This window comes from Dermacentor silvarum, chromosome 1, assembly GCF_013339745.2.
Source record: "Dermacentor silvarum isolate Dsil-2018 chromosome 1, BIME_Dsil_1.4, whole genome shotgun sequence".
NCBI lineage: Eukaryota > Metazoa > Arthropoda > Arachnida > Ixodida > Ixodidae > Dermacentor > Dermacentor silvarum.
The window spans coordinates 37,636,193-37,644,607 of NC_051154.1; the positions used below are offsets into that span (position 1 = coordinate 37,636,193).

General features: G+C 52.1%; 1 non-coding gene across 1 annotated transcript; it reads left to right on the top strand.

Moving 5' to 3' along the window:
* Window positions 1-7,933: 7,933 nt before the first annotated feature.
* On the top strand, window positions 7,934-8,096 carry LOC119437969 (U1 spliceosomal RNA). The gene has a single exon (XR_005189602.1). It is a non-coding gene; the product is annotated as a U1 spliceosomal RNA (small nuclear RNA).
* Window positions 8,097-8,415: the final 319 nt, after the last annotated feature.

Consider the following 8,415-nt stretch of genomic DNA (forward strand, 5'->3'; position numbering starts at 1 on the left):
CGTGCGTTGGAAAATGTGGCCCGACTAACTGATTGAACAAGCGTGGTGTGAGCGCGCACAAACAAACATGAATAGATCACACTGAATGACTGCAGACAACGACTGTCAAAACGCTGGCAGCAAGCGCATACGCCGCAGCAACGGGCGAAGGTGCGTGCGGTCTATCGCTTCAACGGAAACTGAGCGGCGAATGCATGGCGCACAAAGGTCAGAGCCGTGGGGAGATAAGCGACGGTGCGAGCGAGCGACGAGCGCGGTTGTTGGCAGAGTAGAAGTGCGCCCCCCCCCCCCCCCCCCCCGCTCCCTCCGGCGCTGGCTTCCCGCTTGCTTGCGCGTGGGAGATTGAGTGCGTTCGCTCTCCGTGATAGCGCGCGTCCCCACACGCTTCCGCTCGGGCATACGGCGCGCGGCGAAGATTTTATCTATAGGGAACCTCACGGCGACGGCGACGGCGACGCCGATGGCAGAAATCCGGTTGAAGTGTCCATATAATTGCTATCGCAATAAAAATATGGCTCTATTCGGTTCTGCGTCGACTACCGACGTCTCAACAAGATAACACGCAAGGACGTTTACCAGTTACCGCGCATCGACGACGCTCTCGACTCTTTGCAGGGAGCGGAGTTCTTTTCTTCACTGGATTTACGTTCCGGATACTGGCAAGGCCCTATGGCACCATCTGATCAACATAAAACAGCATTTTTGACACCTGACGGATTATACGAATTTACCGTGATGCCTTTCGGCCTGTGTAACGCTCCAGTCACTTTTGAGAGGATGATGGATAATATTTTACGCGGCTTCAAATGGAACACATGTCTGTGCTACCTGGATGACGTAGTTGTCTTTTCCTCTGATTTCCGCGCACATCTCAGCCGTCTCGAGCACATTCTCAAATGCCTCACTGATGCGGGACTTCAACTCAACTTAAAAAAATGTCGTTTTGGTGCCCGACAGCTCACCATTCTAGGCCATGTTGTCTCGCGAGACGGCATTCTCTCGGATCCAGCCAAGCTCCGCGCAGTCGCCGACTTTCCCAAACCAACGACGTTAAAAGAGCTTCAAAGTTTCGTTGGTTTATGTTCCTATTTCCGACGCTTCATTCGAAATTTCGCATCCATAAGTGCACCCCTGACAGACCTTCTGCGCGGCGACAAAGTACTTTCAGCTTGGTCGCCCGCCTGCGATGACGCCTTCACGAAATTACGCCACCTGCTAACCTCGCCATCTATCCTCCGTCACTTCGACCCTGCAGCCCCCACCGAGGTCCACACCGATGCCAGCGGCGTCGGACTCGGCGCCGTACTCGCGCAACGGAAAGCGGGGTTCGATGAATATATATGTCGTCGCCTACGGGAGCCGCACTCTGACAAAAGCCGAGGCTAATTACTCGGTTACCGAGAAAGAGTCTTTAGCCATTATTTGGGCCCTTGGGAAATTTCACCCTTATTTATATGGTCACACTTTCGACGTTGTCACTGACCATCATGCCCTTTGTTGGCTTTCCACCCTTAAGGACCCATCTGGCCGACTTGCTCGCTGGGCCCTTAAGCTACAGAAGTACGACATCCGCGTTCTTTACCGTTCCGGCCGCAAACACACGGACGCTGACGCCCTTTCTCGCTCACCGGTCTCAGTTGACAGCACTTGCCTATCCGCCCTTGAGCCCACACTTCCATCCCATGCACTGCGCAACATGCCGTCCGAGCAGCGCAAGGATCCCTGGATCAGCGCTGCTCCTTTCTGATCCATCAGCGCTGCTCCATCAGCCTCCTTTCTGATCCATCCACCTCTTCACAATCTCGCGCTCTTCGCCGCCAGGCTACCCACTTCTGCATTCGCGATGACCTTCTTTATCGTCGTAACTACCTTTCTGAAGGTCGCAAGTGGCTCCTTGTGATACCCCGCCATCTCCGTGACGTTATCTGCGAAGCTTTCCACGGAGACCCACAGTGCGCGCATGCCGGCCTCTTCAAGACCTAAGCTCCACTACACTTCCGATTTTATTGGCGCGGCACGTATAACTACGTGCGAAAGTTCATTCGCTCCAGTGCTCAGTGCCAATGCCGAAAATTACCTCCCGGACAAGTCTACCCGTCCCAACCCCTTCCCTGCCCTAGTCGACCCTTTGATCGTGTTGGTATTGACATATACGGACCGCTACCATCCACTCCGGCAGGGAACCACTGGATTATTGTTGCAGTGGATCACTTGACCCGTTATGCTGAAACAGCCGCTCTGCCGACTGCCACCGCCCGCGACGTTGCATCATTTCTGTTACGCCATTCCGTTCTGCGCCATGGTGCCCCTCGCGAACTCCTGAGCGATAGAGGCCGAGCGTTTCTTTCCGATGGTTTGAAGGCACTACTCGACCAATGCCGAATCGTTCACCGTACAAGTACAGCGTACCATCCACAAACTAACGGCATGACAGAGCGATTCAACCGTACTCTTGTTGATATGCTCTCAATGTACGTCGCCTCTGATCATTCAAATTGGGACCAAGTTCTCCCTTTCGTGACGTATGCGTAAAATACTGCGGCCCAAGCAACTACTTGATTTTCCCCGTACTTTCTCTTATATGGACGAGAACCATCTAATACGTTCGATACAATTCTTTTATATAAACCTGATGCGTCTGAAAGTACTCCTCTGTCTGAAGCAGCTTGACATGCAGAGGAATGTCGCCAGCTTGCCCGCTCTTTTTCCACTGAGGACCAGTGGCTGCAGCAATCCCGTCAACCTGCTGACCGTTCTCCACCAACTTTTTCCCCTGGCTCTCTGCATGGTCTGGCTTCGGGTACCAGCTACGACACCCTGGCCTTTCCGTAAAACTTGTCACAAAATACGTCGGACCCTACCGCGTTCTGGAGCAAACGTCCTCCGTCAATTACCTCGTGGAGCCCCTCACGCCATCGATAGACCTGCGTCCATCGCGGCCGCGAACTTGTCCACGTCTGCCGCATTAAGCCGTACTACGACCCAATAGTAGTGTCTTCGCCTTAAGCCGCCAGGATGGCACCTGTTTAGGCGGAGGGTGATTGTAATGAAGAAGAGTAGCTCGCGCCTCAGCGGCATCGCCACCGGCATGAGCTCGTGGTTGCTGTCCTTGGCCGAACGCTTGTGACTGCTCCCCGTTCGCCTGTGTTCATTGCTAATAAACCTCTTAGCAATATATATATATATATATATATATATATATATATATATATATATATATATCTTTTTGTTTATAAGAGCGTTTTTAATTTTACTGTTTCTGTGTACTATGTAGGATATTGTGGTTCGCAACGTCGCATTACTGCCATGAGAGTTTCTTTGTCATGTTTGGGTGTCATTTTGAAACCTATTCCAGAGCCAAGGAGTAGCCGGCGCCGTATTCTTGCACCGTCTTCTTATATATCATGCATATAAATAAAAAATAAGGGTATTGTAAATTTAGGCAGCATCTCCAATTATTTCTCCAGGTCCCCTTCAGTCACGGAGTACACATTTGTGTACGCGACTTATTTTTGCCATTTCTGTGCAGTTGTGGCAAGAAATAGACCACAAGAACTACTCTTAGGGTAAATTAAAGGTTCTGCTTACCTCAAGTACCTTCATTTTACTTCTGAGGGAAGTCTATCGCTACCGAAGATCGCTTTGGAGAACGCACTGCAGTTTTTGACGGGAGGTGTGACGTGGGATGTCTCTGTAGCAATTGCTAAATATGTTTTTCTTTCTAGTAAAGCTTACAACCGATAAGTAACTTCTGCAGGTAATTCACATTAGTGATGAAAATCTTTTTCATGATGAAACATATCATTACAGAGTGCACAATAATAACTAATTCACTAAGCAAATATGATGACTCATCATAAAATGCAGAAAGAGTCAGTCTACCACTATGACTTGTTCTTAATGGAGTCTGCAGCACATTAGCATGAAATTATGTAAATTTTAAACATTTATCGACAGTCTATCATTATTCGTGGCTGAAGGGGATAAAAAACTTTTCATTGAAACACGCATGAACACACATACACACGGACACGCACTCGCGCGCACACACACACACACACACACACACACACACACACACACACACACACACACACACACACACACACACACACACACACACACACACACACACACACACACACACACACACACACACACACACGCGCGCGCACGCGCACGCACGCACGCACGCACGCACGCACGCACGCACGCACGCACGCACGCACGCACGCACGCACGCACGCACACACACACACACACACACACACACACACACACACACACACACACACACACACACACACACACACACACACACACACACACACACACGCACGCACGCACGTGGTTTTTTACTGCTATGATTTGAACATGCATGAGGGCTAAATTGCGGTTATTACGGATATACCACATCAGAGGCAATAGCTCTGAGTGGTACTGGTCAACACTCCCAGAAATAGGCTGGAAATGAATGTGCGGTCGGCGTTAAAACCTTATGGACCACATGATCTGATCAAACGTTGAACTTAGAGGGGTTTCTGACTGTACAACACTTATGTTGTTTCCATATTCAACAGTAAAGGATGTAAATTCAAATACCAGGCTGCGGAAATATTCAGTTTTTAAATGCGTAAGCATTTCTATGGTTACACAACGAGATTTGGATTGGATTGGAGAAAAATTTATTTGTGCCTGCAGTTGGGCGCTCGCGCGCCCCGATGAGGGACTACGTCGGCTACGTGGTTGCCGTTACTCGGCGCGGGTCTCCGCTCGCCGTTACCGGCTCGCTGGGTCCCTGCCTTTCGAGCGCCCCGAGGACCTGCTGGACGGCCCAGAGCTGTTGGTCTTGGTCGTAGCTCTTCGCGGCTGCCTGGAGCCGCGGCGGGATCGTTCTTGATCTTGCTTCCTCTAGATTTTTGATGCAGTCCCGCAAGATGTGCGTGTGGTCTGCCGTCTCCCTCCGGCAGACCTACACTTATCTGTTGGGTATGTCTCGGAGTACATGCGATGCATCAGTCCCGGGCTCGGTAGCGATCCTGTCTGGAGCTGTCTCAGTAGTACCGCCTCCGCTCGACTGTAGTCCATCATGCGGTCCTTGGCTCCGAACCACGTCGGCTGGTCTGTCGCCGGGGCGTGGTTGGTTAGCGCTCGTGCCGCTGCGTGTGCCGTCTCGTTGTGGTTATCCTTGCGTTCCGACGCGTCACCCGCAAGCGCCGAGAACAACTTAATTCTTACTTTTCGGTCTTGCAGTTTGGCAACTCGCAGTACGCGCTCGGCCTCCCTGCAGATTTGTCCTTTGGCGAAGTTTCGCACCGCCGGTCTTGAGTCACTCAGCACCGTGTGGCAGTCTGCGTCGGCGATGGCCAGGGCGATGGCCACCTCCTCCGCTTGTTCCGCTCCGGCGCTTCTCACGCTCACTGCCGTCTTCGTGGCGCCGGTCGACGCCTCTATGACGACTGCTGCGAAGGCGTTCCGATGATATTCGGCCGCTTCCATCTACCGCGCGTGCTCGTCGTTGGCGTTGTTGCGAAAGCCGAGGGTCCGAGCGGCCAGCGAAGGTTCAATGGGCGGTGCCGTGTCAGGCGCCGAGAAAAGGAGATATCCAGTGAGAGCAGAAAACTGTTTTATATACAAAATGTACATTAATTTACAAGATGGGCTCCATGATATTGGAGCTGTCCACGTGCTAACATCTTTGCATGTAGTAGCGTTTACATCTCCGAGCGTTCTACATGGTCGAGCGTCCTCACAAAACTCGAGTCCCGCTGTTTCATCCGTTTGGTTTCCCTCTTTCACTCGACGAGGGAATACACTTTAGGTCTTTTAGCCAATCACCATCTTGGACCAGGTCGCCATATCCCGAACATGATGTGCCATCGTTTCCCGTCGGGCTCCGCCTCCATTCTTGCCTGGTCGCCCCCGAACACAGGCAGCGGTTGACACCTTGGGAACCGAACGTTGATGTGTCTCCCACGGGATTGCTAGACGCCGGCCCTTTGCAAGAGTCGCCTCTTCGTAGCGGTCAGTTCGCGGAAGCCATCATTTCCAGGAAGGGTGGTGGCTGTTCTCGAAAGGGGGCTCCAGGTTGGCGCGTCACAGTCGGCGCCGGGCCTCGTCGTAGTTCGGGCGGCGCTGGTAATTCACGGAAACGCCCCAAAGGGCGACGTTGCCGTTTAGCGACGCATGAGGCCGATGACTCATTGCAGCTTGGAGACTAATTGCTCATCCATCAGTCCCAGGTGACTGACGGTGACACTACCCGGCCGCGAGAAACGACAAGCGTGAAGAGCACTTGACATGTTCACGTCTGTCGATGAGGCCTCCTTTGTCGTGAAGGACCGCCAGACACAACAGCGTGCAGGTCGATGAGAGCCTTGACTCTCGCCGCTCTTCTTCCCTTGTTGAACTCGGGATTCATGTTATTGGGTATGGGGTCGATTCTGGTCTGACGTCTGACCTCTTCGGGGATGGGGAGCTTCATTTCGCCTCGTTCGACCGTCCGATTCCCAGGTCGTTCATTATCTTCCTCCCGGCTTTGGTCGTGGCCAGCTGCTCCACTGAGAGGTCCGTTGCGCTTCGGCTATTTTTTCGAGCGTGTTGTGCATCCGAAGTTGTAAGAGGCGGGTCGTGCTCGTGGACTCTAACAGGCCCAGTGCCGTCTTTTATGCTCTTCTGATAATTACGTTGATTTTGTTGTGGTCGTGTTGCAGCCATCTACGGTAGGCTGGAACGCACGCGACGTGGCTGATGATGAAGGATTGGACGAGCCTGATGAGGCTCTCCTCTGCCATGCCAGCCTTCCGGGAAGTCACTCGTTTGAGGAGTCGCATCGCGTTGTCCTCTTTTGCTGTCAGACGGGCGATGGTTTCGCCGTTTCTTCCGTGCTTTTCGATGACCATGCTTAGGATCCTGATTTTGCCGACCTCAGGGATCACGTTGCCGGATTTGGTAACGAAGCAACTGTCCGAGCGTCCGTCCATCCTTCGTGTAAGACGATCGCTTTCAAGGTAGAGCCAGCAGCAATGTTTTCGCCAGCTCTTGAAGAAGACGACGACGAACGCGCGAGAAGTGGCACGAGCGCGTCTCTGTGACCACGTCACGTATCTACTCCTCCATGAACCCGAAGAGGGCCTGCTGTATGTATAAACGAAATAAATAAATAAAATAGCTAGTGGCCCCAGGGACACATAATGTTAGGCGGCACTACCTCAAGGATCGGCCCCCGATATAATAGTCATGTATCTCGCCTCACACAAAACGTCGTAGTCGTCACATTGTAATCATTCCGTTGTCGTCATGCCGTCTTCGTCACGTTGCTGTCGTCAAAACGTCGTTGTCGCCACGCTGTGGTCATGCCGTTGTCGTCTTTGTCATCCTGCTACCGTGAAACCTTCTTCGTCGCACCGTCGTCATCTTCGTCGTCGTCACGCTGTCGTCCTCACACCTTAGTCGTCTTCTTCACACTGACGCCATTCCGTTCCCGCGTCTCACTGACGTCGTCGTCGTCGTAGTCATCGTACTGTCATGTCATCGTCGTCAAACCGTCGTCGTCTTGTCGTTATTGTTACACACGCGCTCGCATCGCAGAACACTGTGCATCTCAGCAGTTTTACACCACCAAGCTATCGCATAGCACCAGGACACGTGCCAACTTACTAGTCAGTCATTGAACCAGTCTGAATGCACGCAAATGTTCGCTGATTTCCTCCCGACATTCGAGCAGTAATATTGTCTATACAGTAGCTGCAATACAAAAGTTGAGCAAAGTAGGATTAAAGTCTTGCAGGCACAGGCATTTTTAGTTGCAATGCCTGCATTCGCGGCATTTCGTTGCTTCGCGGCGATTATGGCTCGCTGTCAGCCACAGCCAAAACCTGTGCAAAGTGTTGTGCCTCATGGATTGACCCGCCTTTCTGATGGGTGCGTTTGCATACTTACTTGGTGTCGGGCCATCCGGCGATCAGTGAGGCCGGGGCCCCGTGCCGAGGCCTCCCATTGCACTGCGGGTGGCTGAGGTACGCCACTACCCCTGATGTGGGTAGGGGGGGCACGTAATTTTTGGTAGTGGGGCTTGGCGTGCGCGCCAGCCCCTCGTTTACGAAATCGAAAATAAGAACCTTACCACAACCCATGGTAAGCGAGTGCTACTTAGATGTGTTTTCAAGCGAAGCTTTATAGGCTCACAAGTGTCGGCGGCGTTGTCACGGTGAAAAGTGGGCCGATCCTGGCGATTGTGCAAAAAAGGTCCAAGCTCAAAGGCACATACCAGGGACAAAAAATAGAGAGCGAAAGAGAGAGAGAAAGAAAGAAAGGAAGAAAGACAGAGAAAGAAAGAAAGAAAGAAGGAGAGAGGGAAAGAAAGATAGAGAGAAATACAGAGAGAAACAGAAAGAAAGAGAGAGGGAGAGAAAG